The sequence below is a fragment of the Myotis myotis genome, unplaced genomic scaffold (assembly GCF_014108235.1).
Source record: "Myotis myotis isolate mMyoMyo1 unplaced genomic scaffold, mMyoMyo1.p scaffold_m19_p_1, whole genome shotgun sequence".
In the NCBI taxonomy this organism is placed as follows: Eukaryota; Metazoa; Chordata; class Mammalia; order Chiroptera; family Vespertilionidae; genus Myotis; species Myotis myotis.
In genome coordinates this window covers 66728011-66744440 of record NW_023416313.1, presented here as the reverse complement: position 1 = coordinate 66744440, position 16430 = coordinate 66728011, and the positions used below count along the sequence as shown (strand labels likewise).

At 45.5% G+C, this 16430-nt stretch overlaps 1 pseudogene; it reads left to right on the top strand.

Annotated features, from left to right (window-relative positions):
• LOC118656746 overlaps positions 1-14337 on the top strand; it is an 87566-nt pseudogene extending 73229 nt beyond the window's left edge.
• The last annotated feature ends 2093 nt before the right edge of the window (positions 14338-16430 follow it).

Sequence of the window (16430 nt, the reverse complement as noted above, 5' to 3'; positions counted from 1 at the left end):
CACAACCCGCCCCTCTGAGATCAGTCAGTCTGTTCCATGCATCCATGCCTCTGGACCTATTTTATTAGTCAGTCTATTTTGTTCATTAGATTCCTTATTCGTTTATTTTGAGTTTTATATACAATTATTGATAAATATATATTTATTGCCATTTTATTGTTCATATTTTTTTATCTCTTCTTCTTTTCCCACTTCTTTAAGAATACCCTTCAGCATTTCATGTAATATTGGTTTGGTGGTGATGAATACCTTTAGCTTTTTTTTGGTCTGTGAAGTTCTTTATCTGACCTTCAATTCTATATGATAGCTGTGCTGGGTAGAATAATCTTGGTTATAGGTCCTTCCTTTTCATTACTTTGAATATTTCTTGCTACTCCCTTCTGGTCTGCAAAGTTTCTGTTGGGAAACCAGTTGACAGTCATATGGGCATTCCCTTATAGGCAATTAACTGCTTTTCTCTTGCTGCTTTTCAGATTCTCTCTCTGTCTTTAACCCTTGGCATTTTAATTATTATGTTTCTTAGGGTAAGCCTCTTTGGGCTCCTCTTGTTTAGGATTCTCTGCTCTTCCTGGGTATGTATGTCTATTTCTTTCACCATGTAGGGGAAGTTTTCTGTCATTTCTTCAAATAAGTCTTCAATTTCTTGTTCCCTCTCCTCTTCCTCCAGCACCCCCATGAAGCAAATGTTGGTACGCTTAAAGTTGTCCCAGAGGCTTCTTACACTATCTTTATATTTTTGGATTCTCCAGCTCTATCCATACTGTTTCATAGGCTAAGAGAGCCCTCTTTTTATAGCTGCATAGTATTCAATTGTATAAATGCACCACTGCTTTTTATCCACTCTTCTACTGATGGGCACTTGGGCTGTTTCTAGATATTAGCTATTGTAAATAATGCTGCTATGAACATAGGGGTGCACATATTCTTTCTAATTGGTGTTTCAGGAGTCTTAGGATATATTCACAAAGTTGGATCTTTGGGTCAAACAGTAGTTCAATTTTTTTTTTAATTTTTGAGGAAACTTCATACTGTTTTCCACAGTGGCTGCACCAGTCTGCTTTCCCATCAGCAGTGCACTAGTGTTCCCTTTTCTCCACACCATCACTGTTACTTGTTTGTTGATTTACTGATGATAGCCATTCTGGCAGGTGTGAGGTAATACCTCATTTTAGTTTTAATTTGTATCTCTCTGATGATTAGTGATGAGCATTAATTTATTGTCTATTGGCCATCTGTATGTCCTCTTTGGAGAAGTATCTATTTAGGTCCTTTGTCCATTTTTAATTGGATTGTTTGTCTTCCTTTGTTGAGTTGTATGAATTATTTATGTTTTGAAAATTAACCCCTTAATATATGCATCATTGGAAAATATGTTCTCCCATTAAGTTGGTTCCTTTTTCATTTTGATGATGGTTTCTTTTGTTGTTCAGAAGCTTTTTAGTTTGATATAGACCCATTTGTTTATTTTTTCCTGTTTTACTCTTCCCTTGGAGATGTGCTCGTGAAGATTCTGCTAAATGTCTGAGATGTCTGACATTTTATGGCCTATGTTTTCTTGTAGGATTTTTATGGTTTCACAGCTTACATTTAGGTCTTTTATCCATTTTGAGTTTATTCTTGTGTATGGAGTAAGTTGATGATCTAGTTTCACTTTTTTGCATGTACTAGTACCTATTCAGTTTTTCCAATACCATTGATTGAACAGACTCCCTTTTTTCCATTGTATGCTCTTGCCTCCTTTGTCAAATATTAATTGACCATAATGGCTTGGGTTGCTTTCTGGGGTCTCTGTTTGGTTCCATTGATCTATATGCTTATTCTTGTACCACTACCAGGCTGTTTTGATTATAATGGCTTTGTATAATAGTTAAACTAGAGACCCAGTGCACGGATTCATGCACTGGTGGGGTCCCTTGGCCTGGCCTTGCCCTCTTCCAATCTGGGACCCCTCGGGGGATGTCAGACTGCCAGTTTTGGCCTGCTCCCCCCAGGCCAGGCCAAGCGACCCCACCAGGCCTCTAGTATGCATATAAGATCTTTGGTTAATCTCTTCCCACCCTCCCCTTTCCCGCTTTCTCTCTGAGATTCATCAGTATGTTCCATGTTTCCATGCCTGTGTGTTGAGCATCTGCCCCCTGGTGGTCAGTGAGCGTCATAGCTACCAGTCAAACAGTCAAACATTGAAGGGTCGGACGGTTGCTTAGGTTTTATATATATATAGATATCTGGCATTGTGATACTTCCAGCCTTGTTATTTTTTCTCAAGATTGCTGCAGCTATTTGGGATCATTTTTGGTTCCATATAAATGCTTGGAGTATTTGCTCTAGATCTGTGAGATATGGACATTTTAATGATGTTAATTCTTTCAATCCAGGGCAATGGTTTATGTTTTCCCTTGTTTGTATCTTCCTCTATTTTTTTTTTTTCAATGTCTTATAATTTTCCAAGTACAGGTCGTTTTTTAAAATATATATTATTGATTTTTTACAGAGAGGAAGGGAGAGGGATAGAGAGTTAGAAACATCTATGAGAGAGAAACATTGATCAGCTGCCTCCTGCACACCCCCTACTGGGGATGTGCCCACAACCAAGGTACATGCCCTTGACTGGAATCAAACCTGGGACCCTTCAGTCTGCAGGCCGACGCTCTATCCACTGAGCCAAACCAGTTAGGGTCCAAGTACAGGTTTTTTATCTCCTTGGTTAAGTTTATTCTAGGTATCTCATTTTCTGTTGCAATGGTAAATGGGATTTTTTGTAAAATTTCTCTTTCTGAGAATTCATTATTGGTGTATAAAAATGCCATAGATTCCTGGGTGTTAATTTTGTATCCTGCTGCTTTACAGAATTCATTTATTAAATCTAGCATGTTTCTTGGTTGTCTTTAGGTGTTTCTATGTACAATATCATGTCATCTGTGAATAATGACTCTTTTACTTCTTCCTTTTCAATTTTCATGCCTTTCAGTTTTTCTTCTTGTCTGATCATTGTGGCTAGGACTTCCAGTTCTATGTTGAATAAGAATGGTGAATACAGACATCCCTGCCTTGTTTCTGTTCTTAAGGGAAATGTTTTTGGTTTTGCCCATTTAGTATGATGCTGGCTATATGCTTGTCATATATGGCCTTTATTATGTTGCAGTATAATCCCTTTTTTCACACTCTACTGAGAGTTTTATCAGAATGTGTACCGGATTTTGTTGAATGCTTTTTCTGTCTGTTGATTTGATCATGTGATTTTTATCTTTCATTTTGTTTATGTGACATCTCACATTTATTGATTTGTGAGTATTGTACCAGCCTAACATCCCCAGAATAAATCCCATTTGGTCATGGTGTATGATCTTTCTAATGTATTGCTGAATCTGATTTGCTAATATTTTGTTGTAGATTTTAGCATCTATGATTATCAGGGATATGGATCTATAATTTTATTTAATTTGAGTAATTGACCTTAAATTGCATTGCTTAAACAATTTTATTATCCGATCTAATAAAAGAGAAACATGGTAATTAGCGTACAACCGCTACCCTTCCCGTTGGCTAATCAGCGAGATATGCAAATTAACTGCTAGCCAAGATGGCAGCTGGCAGCCAGGCAGCTTAAACTGAACATGAGGCTTGCTTGTTTCAGTGACGGAGGACTCCAATGTTCCCCGCCTGCCTTGCTGGCCTCTGAGCCTGCAGTATGAAACATTGTAACAAATATAGAAGCTAAACAAAACCCCAGAAACCAGCTTTCAGCAAGCTGGGATCTCAGAGCTGGAGTTGATACAGTTTCAATTATAGAACCTAAACAAACCAGATACCTGCTTTCAGCAGCAGAGGCCTCAGAGCTGGAGCCAGGCTAAAGCTGGCCCAGAATAAAAAAAAAAAAAGAAAAAAAGGAGCAGTTGGGAGCTTCAGTCCCAGCCTGAAAACAGCCCTCAGCCCCTCACCCAGACTGGCCAGGCACCCTAGTGGGGACCCCCACCCTGAAGGGTGTGTGACCAGCTGCAAACAGCCATCATCCCCTCATCCAGGCTGGCCAGGCACCCCAGTGGGGACCTCCACCCTGATCCAGGACACCCTTCAGGGCAAACCAGCTGGCCCCCACCCATGCACCAGGCCTCTATTCTATATAGTAAAAGGGTAATATGCCTCCCGGCACCGGGATCAGCATGACAGGGGACAGCGCCCAAACCCCCTGATCGCCCTGCGGCTCTGTGTGTGACAGGGGGCGGGGCCACCACCTCCCTATTGGCCCTGCTCTGTTCATGACAGGGGATGGCGCCCCAAACCCCTGATCAGCCCTGCTCTGTGCCTGATAGGGAGGAGCTCCCTAACCCCCTGATCACCCTGCGGCTCTGTGTGTGACAGGGTGCGGTGCCCCAACCCCCCCACCCCACGGGCCCTGCTCTGTGTGTGACTGGGTAGAGCCATAACCTCCCCATCGGCCCTGCCCTGAGTGTGAGAGTGGCGGCGCCCCAACCCCCTGATCGGCCCTGCTCTGTGGGTGATAGAGGGCGGCGCCCCAATTCCCCCACCCCCCCACGGGCCCTGCTCTGTGTGTGATGAGGTAGAGCCATAACCTCCCCATCGGCCCTGCCTTGAGTATGACAGTGGCGGCACCCCAACCCCCTGATCAGCCCTGCTCTGTGCATGACAGGGGGCAGCGCCCCAACTTCCTGATGGGCCCTGCTCTGTGTGTGACAGGGGGTGGTGCCGCAACCTCCCCATCGACCCTGCTTTGAGTGTGACAGGGGGTGGTGCCCCAACCCCCCAATCGGCCCTACCCTGAGCATGACTGAGAGTGGCATCACAACCTCCCAATCTGCCCTGCTCTGTGCATGACAGGGGGCGGCGCCCCAACTCCCCAATCGGCCCTGCTCTGAGCCTGACCAGGGGCTGCACTTAGGGATTAGGCCTGTCCTCTGCCACCTGGGAGCAGGCCTAAGCCAGCAGGTCCTTATCTCCCAAGGGGTCCCAGACTGGGAGAGGGCACAGGCAGGCCTGAGGGACCCCCCTTCCCCCCGAGTGCACAAATTTTTGTGCACCGGGCCTCTAGTTTTAAATAAAATTTAGTTATGTAATCTGTACTGTGTTAATATGTTAGATAGGGAGGTCAGAGAAGACCTCACACGAAATTAGTATTCGGTCAGAGGCCTGTTGTAAGTGAGGAAGCAAGCCATGGGGTTATTACAAAGGCTCTGAAGTGAAAATAAGATTCGAGTGTTAGAGGAATGACCAGGAGGCCAGTGTGAGCAAAGGTGATGCAATGTGCGGTCATGGCAGGAAAGCAGCAGAGGTATGAAGGGTTTAAGCTAAGCAAGGTCTTCAGCTTGTTCTCTGAATGAGAGGCTGAGCCTTTAGGGTATTTTGAATGAAGAGTTGATGTACTTTCTGTATATATATTTTTTTAAACTAAACACACACACAAAAAAAACAAAACACCAAAAAGACAAGAAAACATTTAGGTAATGCAGAGCAACCACTGCCCCAATGCTATTTGCTGTTATTTCCTCCTTCCTCCTTGTATCTAGCATTTTGCTTAGCACTATGTTTGCAATAGTTATCCATGCTTTTTGTATGTAATAATTATCTTTTATGTCTAATTGTTCCAAAAAGATACAGAGTATAAAGTACCCTAGCTCATAGTATATCCTTTCTACTGTTATTTTTTTTTTTTTAAATATATTTTATTGATTTTTTACAGAGAGGAAGGGAGAGAGATAGATAGTTAGAAACATCGATGGGAGAGAAACATCGATCAGCTGCCTCCTGCACATCTCCCACTGGGGATGTGCCCGCAACCCAGGTACATGCCCTTGACCAGAATCGAACCTGGGACCTATCAGTCCGCAGGCCGACGCTCTATCCACTGAGCCAAACCGGTTTCGGCCCTTTCTACTGTTGTTGGAGATTTGGGTTGTTACCCATTTGGGCTATTAAGACTAGTTATGTTATGGATATTATTGTATATGTCCTTTGGTGAACATATCCACAACCCTGGGAGTAAGACAGCTAGATAGTAGACTGTTTCAGGTTTAGCAGATACCACCAAACAAGTTTTCTCGAGTGATTATACCAGCTTATACCCCAACCTACTGGTACTGTCATTGTATTAGTATGCTAGGGCAACCGTAACTAAATACTAGAGGCTGATTTGCTTACACAACAGAAAATTATTTTGTCATAGGTGTGTAGTCTGGAAGTCTAAAACTGAGGTGTCCACAGGGTTGTTTTATTTTCTTTTTGGTTTGTACATGGCCATACTCTCCCTGGGCCTTACATGGTCTCCTATCTGTGTCCAAATACCTATTTTTTATAAAGACATCAGACATATTGGATTAGAGCTCACCCTAATCACCTCATTTTAACTTAATTACCCCTCTTAAGACCCCCATCTCCAAATAGTCATATTTTGACATACTTAGGGTTAAGACTTCAACATAAGATTTTTGGAGGACACAATTAAGCCCATGATAGTACTCTTTTATATTTTGGCTATCTGTGTGGACATGTTTTTACGATGGTTCTAATTTATATTTTTCTGATGACCAATGAGGTAAAGTATATTTAAAATATTTATCAGTCCGGCTATGGCCAGTGTGGCTCAGTTGGTTAGATGTCATCCCAGGCACCAAAAAGTTGCCAGTTTGATCCCCGGTCAGGGAACATGCCTGGGTTAATGGTTCAATCCATAGTAGATGCTTGCAGGAGGCAGCAGAGCAATGTATCACTCTCACATCGATATTTCTCTCTCTTCCTCTCCCTTCTTCTCTCTCTAAAAGTCAATTAAAAGGATTCAAAACAAACAAATAAGTAATTATTTGTCAGTCCTTTAGGTAACCTGTTTTGTGAAGTGGGGGATTAATTGGTTTGCCAGTTTTTCTATTGTCTTTTTCATTGATTTTAGGAGTTTTAAATGTTTTCTAGACGTGAATCCTTTGTGAGATCTGATTTGAAAGTATTTTCATCAGTTTGTGGCTTACCTTTCCTTCTATAAGTAGAATCTTTCAACAAATGGAAGTTTTCAATTTTAATGTAGCCCAGTACCAGTTATTAAAAAAACCATTCTTTCACCTATTCATGCTATCGAGAGAGGGGCCCATTTGACATTGTTCTGGGTTCCCACATAACTTAAAGGGAGACCTTGAGGCTCTGCAAATGAGTGAGGAGGGTGTCCTCAAATTCCTTACTGCAGGAACCCACTGGAGCGGCACCACCCTGGAGATCCGAATGGAACGGTACCTCTGCAAAAGGAAAAGCCATGGCGTCTACTGTGCTAGTGTGAGGGACTGTGGCATGGAAGGGTTACAGAATGTTACTGAATGTGCTCGGAGGGAGGAGGATGTATGAGGAAGGATTGTGTTGTCAGGATATGGAGAAGGATTGTGTATGTGCTGGGAGGGGGGACTGACGTATGGAGAGGGATTGCAGGGTTAGGAACCATGGAAGAAAAATTGCTAGATTGTCTTAGAAAAACAATGTGTTATGATATGCTCCAGCCAGGTGTGACTCTGTTTACCCCCCCCCCCCTTTGTGCTTATGAACTTTCTGTGAACTTCTAAGGTAACACTGTTTGCTATAAAGGATCATACTACATCCTTGATCTCTGCCACATGCTCCGAATCTCCCAGAGGGGGAGATAGGCGCTGTGGTCAGCTGGCCAGCTTAATAAAAGCTCTTAAATTTAAATTCTAAGTCGGTGGTCTATCTCGTTGAGCCAACCCATAACATTTGGAGGCCCCAGCGAGATACCCGGCAGGGAGGAGAGGGACCCCCTATTCAAGGCAGGAGGCTCTCCCCCCAGCAGCGGTGAGAGGGACCCCCTATTCAAGGCAGGAGGCTCTCCCCCCAGCAGCGGTGAGAGGGACCCCCTATTCAAGGCAGGAGGCTCTCCTCCGGCAGGGGTGAGAGGGACCCCTTGATTAGGGCAGGAGGCTCTCCCCTGGCAGTGGTGAGAGGGACCCCCTATTCAAGGCAGGAGGCTCTCCCCCACCTGTCGCCAGGCACTCAGCGAGATACCCCACACCTGTGGAGAACGACTAACAAGGAGGCCTCCAGTCCACCCAAAAACTTTCAATTCGGAAACCGAGCCACCTGGACTCTTGAGAGAGGTAAGGACTGGTCGTTAAACTGGAATTGGGACGTCCCAAGGAAGGACCTATACGGAGGGCTGGACGCAGCGGTACTCCTGGTCCTGACCCGCGGCCACGACGGTGGCCGGGGTCCCTGGTTCGTGCGGCTATAGGATGCACTGGGTTTGTCTGTCTGGTATTTGTTTGTCTTGGTGTTTATTGTCAAAAAGTTGTCTGCTTCTGTGTACACCCTGCTGCAATGTTTTTTGAAAATTTTCAGGACTTCAAGGAGCAAGCTGCAGGTTCCGGGCAACCTTAGGTTGCATTTGGCTGGTTTGTTTTGTCTTTGTTCTTTGTTGTCTTTGTCTTTGTCAAATGGAATAGGGTCAGTCATCTTCATCGACCCCCTACCAGTCTGGCCCACTCCGAGTGAGTGGAAGGGGAGCTTGATCACCTCCCGGGAAGCTATAGAGCTCCCTCAGGAATTGGGAAATTGTTAGGAATTGGGTGGATTGTTTAAACTCTGAGTGAATGTCTGGTGAAAGTGTGTGAGTGTAGAGGGAGGGAGTCTGCCCTCTCCTCTCCTTTGTGTGGCTCCACGACTTCGGTTATGGAGTCCGAGTGGGCCCCAACCTGCGGTTCCTCGATTCGTCATATGGCATAACGGTGACTCACCCCCATGTGGAGGTGACCAGGCCCGGGGTTTATACGGGTGCACCTTAGCTACGACGAATCTAAGCTCCCAAGGGGCGCGGCCAGGCGGGCATCTGCGTGAGGATCTGTGAAAACAGGTCACCCCCTCCCTTGTCTGTCTCTCACCACCGATCATCATGGGGTCGGGAAAAAGTTTGTTTGTTTGGGACTAGCCAAATTACTACAGAGAAGGAGGACTAGATACAGCTCCAGCCTGGGCTGATCTACTAAGAAAGTGTAAATCATTACTGGTCTGTGTAAAGTAAAAGCTACTTTGATTTATTCTGCTTTCTGTTGATACGCTTGGCTGAACGTTTGGACTGGCCCCTTTAATAGTCTTCAAAGCCTCTTGCAGCTGCGAGAATTATTTTTTCTCAGAGTCTTTTGCTCACTGTTAAAGGGGAATCAGCCTACTTAGTTAATAAAGTCTGTCTATCAGTTGCTCTTACCTGGGTTGTAATTTACTGTATTAAACTGAAGTTCTGGGGTAGATTTAAAAGTTATAATGTTAATGCTTTTGATTTACAGCGATTCTGTGAATGGGAGTGGCCCACTTTCCAGGAGAGGTGGCCAGATGCAGGGTCTTTTGATCTGACCACTGCCTACCGGGTCCATTATGTCATATACGGCCGCCCAGGGCATCCTAACCAAATTCCTTATATTCAGGTTTGGGTTGACATATTGTCCAAGAAACCCCGGTAGATAAGGGCATGCCTCCCGAGGGGAAAATTGAGACAGAGACAGACAATTCTTTTGGCCGGGCCCCAGAAGGGAAAGGCTCCCCCGATCCTTCAGGGAGAGAGGGGGAGAACCTGCAGGACCTTGCGACATCCACCAGTCCTGCAGTTCCTATGTTGCCACTATGGCAGGCCGTCCCTCTAGATCTGGGGCTAGACAGGCAGCCCTCTGGGGAAGCAAGGCAGACCGAGGCGCTATTCCCAGCTCCAGACCAAATTGGGGAGTAAATGATCAAAGAAAGGGGGCTAGATACCTGAGCTGCCTGCAGTGGCCCTAATAAAAGCAGCAGCAGCGAGGAAGTACTTAGGCCTTTGGCTTGCAGGCTACAGCAGTTAAGCCATAAGCCAATGATTGGTACTAGCCTTCCTACAGCCCCAGAAATAGAGTAGCAAGCCTGAGATCTATGAAAACTGCAGATAGAGCTAGTAAAAGCTCCCTGCTTGCAAATGTACTGAAAGGGTTTAGTACCTGTTGCTGCTGGAAGAGGAGGGGCTGATATCCCCTTCCAGCACACTCCCTTCAAAGAGGCCTGGTCGCTGCTCTGCCATAAAGGGGACTGGTGGGAAGACAAGGAAAGCAGGGCCCTGTAACTAATAAACAGAGTTAAGAAAAGAGCACTCTCTCTGGACCTGGGAGCCATCAGGACTTTGAAATTCTCCAAGAGAGGAGGAGTCTGACTCAGAGACTCGCTGAAACCTCGTTGGGTTAGGAGGACTGGAGGCTGCATATTGAACTTATAGACTGCAATTTGCTAGGCAGAGGTCCAAGCCCAGTTGTATAGGGGTTAAGCTACCTATGTACAGCAAAACAACTTTCTCCTGTGCCAGAATACATTTTAAGGAAATTGGACAAACTGTATTTGTGGCTAGAAAGAAGAACTGGCCTATGTGTAAACTGTCCTGGAAGAAGGCTATGTAGGGTAAACCCAAAAAGTAAAGGGTGTCTAGCTGCCAAGAGGGCAGTTGCCCAGGTGGGCAAAGAAGAATACCCATTAAATTTTGGTTTCTATTGAGAAAGAGTTGACAGTTAGCAACCTGTATGCTGTCTTACAGGCCTGTGCGACCATGCCCATGTCAGGGGTGGCACAAAATCTCAACTGTAGGAAACTGGGGAAGGCCTGTCTAGAACAGAGGGGGTTAATAAAGTGGTGAATACTAGCCCTCTGTTACAGGAATTACAGACCCTGTGAGGTCCTGTGACATATAAGACCCTGTAGGGAAATAAAGCTCCTTTAGTCCGTTCTGAAAGAACAAATAAAAGACAGATTAAAGGCTATGTTTCCCTCCAGGCAACCCAACTGAAACCCCAATAGTGACAGGGGAAAGGAGGCTCTCGATCGGTATCACCAGACTCTATTGGGGGCATCTGAGTTGCTGCTTGGAGACCCACAAACCTCTCTAAAGTGACAGAGACAGTCCAGGGGCCTAACCCTGATGCCCCGGAAAGTCGGAGGGCTGTCAATGTTGCATTTGTTTCCCAGTAGGCCCCAAATATTAGAAAAAATGACAGAAGTTAGAAGGCTTTGAGGGGAAATCAATCTCTAAGTTGGTTGAGGTGGCCCAGAAGGTTTTTGACAATCGGAAGGACCCGATGGCAGGTTTAAACACCTGGATGGTCAAGGTCCTCCTGGCCCTGAGCGAGGAGGGAGGCCCAAGGGGCCGGAGAGACAACAAGGGCAAAGAAAAGCCTCGCGGAAGAAAAGGAGTCCAACCCAAGCTTGGGGAAAATCAATGTGCGTTTTGCAGAAAGGAAGGACATTGAAAAAGGGAGTGCCCTGAACGTACGGGGGAACCGACTCCCTACCATGCTGGTGGAGGAGGTAGATTGGGGTTGCCGGGGCTCAGCTGGCCCCCAGGAGCCCCGAATGACCTTGACAGTGGGGGGCCAAAAGGTAGACTTCCTTGTGGAACTCATAGCACTCACTCAGGCCCTCTGGTGGGGAAAGGGAAAAAGAGCAAACATTTCAGCTTCCTGAAAACAGCTGCCTTGAACCCTGCCACACTCCTCCCTGACAAGAAGGCAGAGGCCCCTTTGCATGACTGCGAGGAGACACTGACTACCCTCACTTCCCTCCGCGAGGACCTTGTGGACCAGCCCCTGCAGAATCCGGATGAGACCCTCTACACCGGCGGGAGCAGCTTCATAGAGGAAGGTACCCAGTATGCGGTATGCGGGGCGGCAATAGTGACATGAGGAGGAGCCAGGGGAGATCTAAGAAGCCCTGGTGAGCGCCCTGGCACTCGTCCTGCCAGACCTACCCAGGGACTGCAAGGATATATCTCCTCACACTGCCCTTACAGGAGGCCAAGGAAGTGGCTAAAAGACCAGTAGGGCCCCTAGAAGTTCTCGTAGCCCTGCCAGCACGAAGGCTCCCAGAGAAGCCTACTCATCTGCCAGAGGAGCAGTGGCTAGCTGAGAAGCTAAGGGCCCGGGAAGGAGAGGCTGGATGGCTAATTCTGCCAGACGGGAGGCCTATCGTGCCAGAAGCCTTGGGGCAGACCATCGCTTCCCAGGCCCACTAGAGCACCCACCTGGGGGGAACGAAGCTATCAGAACTACTAGAAAGAGAATTTTACAACCCAGGGCTCCAGAAAATATCCCAAGACTTGGCTAGAAGGTGCCAAGTGTGTGCCCGGGTGAATCAAGGGCTCCCTGTTGTCGCTGCGCCGGGACAGCGATTCCGAGGTCAGAACCCTGGAGAACACTGGGAAGTGGACTTCACCGAGATACCAGGAGGACAAGGAGGGTATAAATACTTGCTGGTTTTCATTAATACCTTCTCTGGCTGGCCTGAGGCATACCCAACCAAGGCAGAGACAGCACAGGTAGTAGTTAGAAAACTCCTCACTAAAATTGTCCCCGGGTTTAGCCTACCACTATATATGGGGTTCGACAATGGCCCGGCGTTTATCGCCAAAGTTACAATCCATAGTTAAGGCCCTGAAAGTTACTTAGAAATTGCATTGTGTTTATAGACCACAGAGTTCTGGACAGGTAGAGAGGATAAATCGGATCTTAAAGAAAACATTAACTAAGTTAAAATTAGAGACTGGCGAAAACTGGGTAAGTCTCCTTCCTTTTGCCCTCCTCAGAGCTAGGTGTACTCCGTATATAAAAGGACTCACCCCTTTTGAAATTATGTTTGGCAGGCCGCCACCTCTTCTTCCCCTCCTAAGGGAGGAAAAAATTGCCCAGCTGTCTACCCGAAATTTGCTTAAGTCCTTACAGGCTTTGCAGAGCAGCGCCATGTCAGCACAACAGGTGATGAAAGCCATACGGCAGGAGGACGTGCTGAGATCCAGTCCAACACAGCCTGCCTTCTCTCTGGGTGATCTCGTCTGGGTGCAGCCCACGACCCTAGCAGCCTGAAACCTATATGGGATGGACCCTACCAGGTGGTGCTGAGCACTCCAACCACCATCAAAGTCGCAGGAAAGAGGCACTGGAAATTGTAACCCCGTCCTCCTCATGTCTCTCACCTGGTGAACTGACCAATGGGAAGGAGAAAGACATGGGAACTAAGACTCTATGTCAGCGGCCGAGCCAATTCTTCACCATCAAATGCCAGACTCTTCCCCGGTGGCTCGACCCTACATTGCCAAATGCCTCCTCAATTTCATATCGTAGAGGAGGGCACTGAATCAAAGATTTGATTCGGGCATAAGACCAGTAGGGAATGTGCTAGTGTGAGGGACTGTGGCATGGAAGGGTTACAGAATGTTACTGAATGTGCTCAGAGGGAGGAGGATGTATGAGGAAGGATTGTGTTGTCAGGATATGGAGAAGGATTGTGTATGTGCTGGGAGGGGGGACTGACGTATGGAGAGGGATTGCAGGGTTAGGAACCATGGAAGAAAAATTGCTAGATTGTCTTAGAAAAACAATGTGTTATGATATGCTCCAGCCAGGTGTGACTCTGTTTACCCCCCCCCCCCCCTTTGTGCTTATGAACTTTCTGTGAACTTCTAAAGTAACACTGTTTGCTATAAAGTATCATACTACATCCTTGATCTCTGCCACATGCTCCGAATCTCCCAGAGGGGGAGATAGGCGCTGTGGTCAGCTGGCCAGCTTAATAAAGGCTCTTAAATTTAAATTCTAAGTCGGTGGTCTATCTCGTTGAGCCAACCCATAACACTACCTCGTAAATCTGACGAAAACCTGGGAGAAGCTTCTGGCTATCCGCTAATGCCATTGTTGCCAATTGAAAACCCAGGTGATGTCAGTGTCCTGTCCTCCAGGGATATCCGCCAACGAGCTGCGCTGAAATTTGCTGCTGCTCCTGGAGCCACCCCTGTTTCTGACCGCCCCCCTCCTGAAAGCTTCACTAATCAGATCCCAAGAGACTTCTGGGTCCCGAGACCTCTGCTGGTTACTGATCCCAGTTCTGACCAGCAGCCTCTCACAGAGGAGTCTTCTGTTAACCTGGCTTCCATTGCTCAGTATAACACAGACTTGCCTCTGCACTATGTACACATTACCATCCCTGGCAACGACGAGGGCGCTTACGCAGTGGGTCTGATACAGTGGATACTGGCCCAGGAAATTCTGCGCATGCATGGTACCACTCCCTGGAACACCCATGGAGGTCGTGCCTGATCTCTGCTTCTACAGAGATCCTGAAGAGACTGAAAAGAAAGAGCAGACTGGTCTGAAGGCGCAGGTGCCCTCTGTGGCAGCCCAGAAGGTTCCTGCTGAAGACTGGAGTGCTCAGCAAGCCCCTGAACACCGGTCTGCAGCCCCCACTGCTCAGGCCACTGAGTGGGGAGAAACTACCACTGAGTGGTCTTCAGCTGTTCTTCATCAACCTCATAAACAAAATGTAAATAAGGTTGATGGATAATAAACAGTTTCTAAAATAAAAAAGACAATTATTTCCTCACTGAGTAAAGTTATTGACACATTCAGTCACTGTATACAGCGTAAGACAAAAGTAGGCTTATAGTAGTGAGTACACAAAATACAGAATTTATTTTTGTATTATTATTTATTAATTATTGTATTATTTCCCACAAGAACAACTGTAAACCTATTTTTGCCCCACCCTGTATGTGTGGCTCTCTTGCTGCAATCTTTTCTGTTCCATTGGCCAATTTTTCTATAGGCCAATGTCATTGAGTCTTAATTTTTGTAACTTTAAAATTCTTTGAATAAATTCAATTTTGCCTCAGTCATTTTATCTAGAAATGTAAAGACACCTTTACCACATTCACAAACCATTTATGTTAGTAGCGCAACAATGGTGCATAAAACTAGCAACATGTTTTGCATGTGACTGATGAATTTTGAAATATTATTTATGTTATCTAGAACTTTATACTTTTGAGGTTATTTATCAGTGTGCACTTTGAGTTTCTCATTATAATATTTCCACAAGGTAATTGAGTATTATTTGTTTCATTTTATACCCAAGGAAACCAAAGTTAATTGCTTTACCTAGTGTGAGATAAATCATTATTTAAAATTAGAATTCACAATCCCTGTCTTCTCATTCTGTTGTTTAACCAGTGAGGCAGGATGCTGTTTTATGCTATTAGTCTTCCTTAAGAAAATAGAAAGCTGTGTTCCTGGGATCAAATATTGTTTACAGATTCCCATTAAGTCTTAATTTATAGTTAACAAAACTCTGCATTTCCTTACTACCTGACATGTGCTTAGATGAGTCATCCTTCATGATAAAACTTATTCAGTTATGTATCAGTAATGTAACATAATTGAGTCCAATAACAACATTGTCACAGGACCTGAATGCACACTTCAGAGTCTGTCTTTGCTGTCTCTTTTCAATTACCATATCACTCTCTCACCATTACTGTCCAAGTTGACATCTGTTCCTTCTAGAGTATTTATCTTACTCCAGGATTTAGTTCAATAGCTCCATTCACATTTTTATTCATATCCCAGAAGTAGTCAGATTTCCTGTTTCAATCCCTCTGGATATGAACTATGTAGCCCTTCCACTCTGCTGTATCTTAGCATCGACCTTATTCCTCATCATGCCCACCACACTGCTATTGGAAATTATATGAAAAGTTGGGGGTTCCAATAGGCTCCACTGATGGAGAGCGTTCTCTCTAACAGCTCCTCTAGATACTCCCGGGCATTTGAAAGATTTTGAGGCAGGTTAGTGAGAAATTAGAAAGATTCCTTGGCAAGTGGAATGAAGAAACTGAGACAAATGGTTGAACAAATGGCCAAAAAGGCTGAGCAATTAACAGACAGCTGATAAATCACAAGACTGGATTCTGCCTAAACATAGATACCTAAGTGTAGGTGGTCTAAATGTGTACTCCCTCACCAAAAATATCTAACCATAGGTGGTTTAAATCACTTTAGGGAGATAAATAACAAAAAGCCAATTAGAGCCAGACTAATCCAAGATAAAGATAAAATCAGAAAATGACCCTAGGCCCCATTATATGCTCATTTTAATACATCAGCATGCTAAAAAACACACCTGGAAATGTGTGGGGAACCGATATAGGGTTAAGCCTTGGACTGATCTCTTGGCAAAGTCACAAACAAGTCCCAGCTTAGAGGGCACAGTCCTCTTAGCATAATTAGTTTTGACCTTATAACACTCCCCAGATCTTATCTGGGAAACTAATGGGCTGAGGGAAGTGCAGGAAGTGTAACTATGGTCAAAACAAGTGAAACTCACAAGAACTGTGTAACTATGGTAAACACTACCTTGTTTACCTCTGACTATAAAAGGTTGGTGCGGCCTGAGCACCAGTGGAAGTCCTTTCTCCTGAGTTGGACTTACCTGCCTGGCCCCCAATATTCCCAAATTATCTCGTGTCTTTTCTCTTTCATTTGTGTGCGGCTCCTCTTCCAGATCCTGGACCCTGAACCATGCGGGACATGGAGGGAAACATTTAAGACAGAAATGTAGTGAATATTCTGTTGAGATCCTCCCCTGGGACCTCCCTAAAT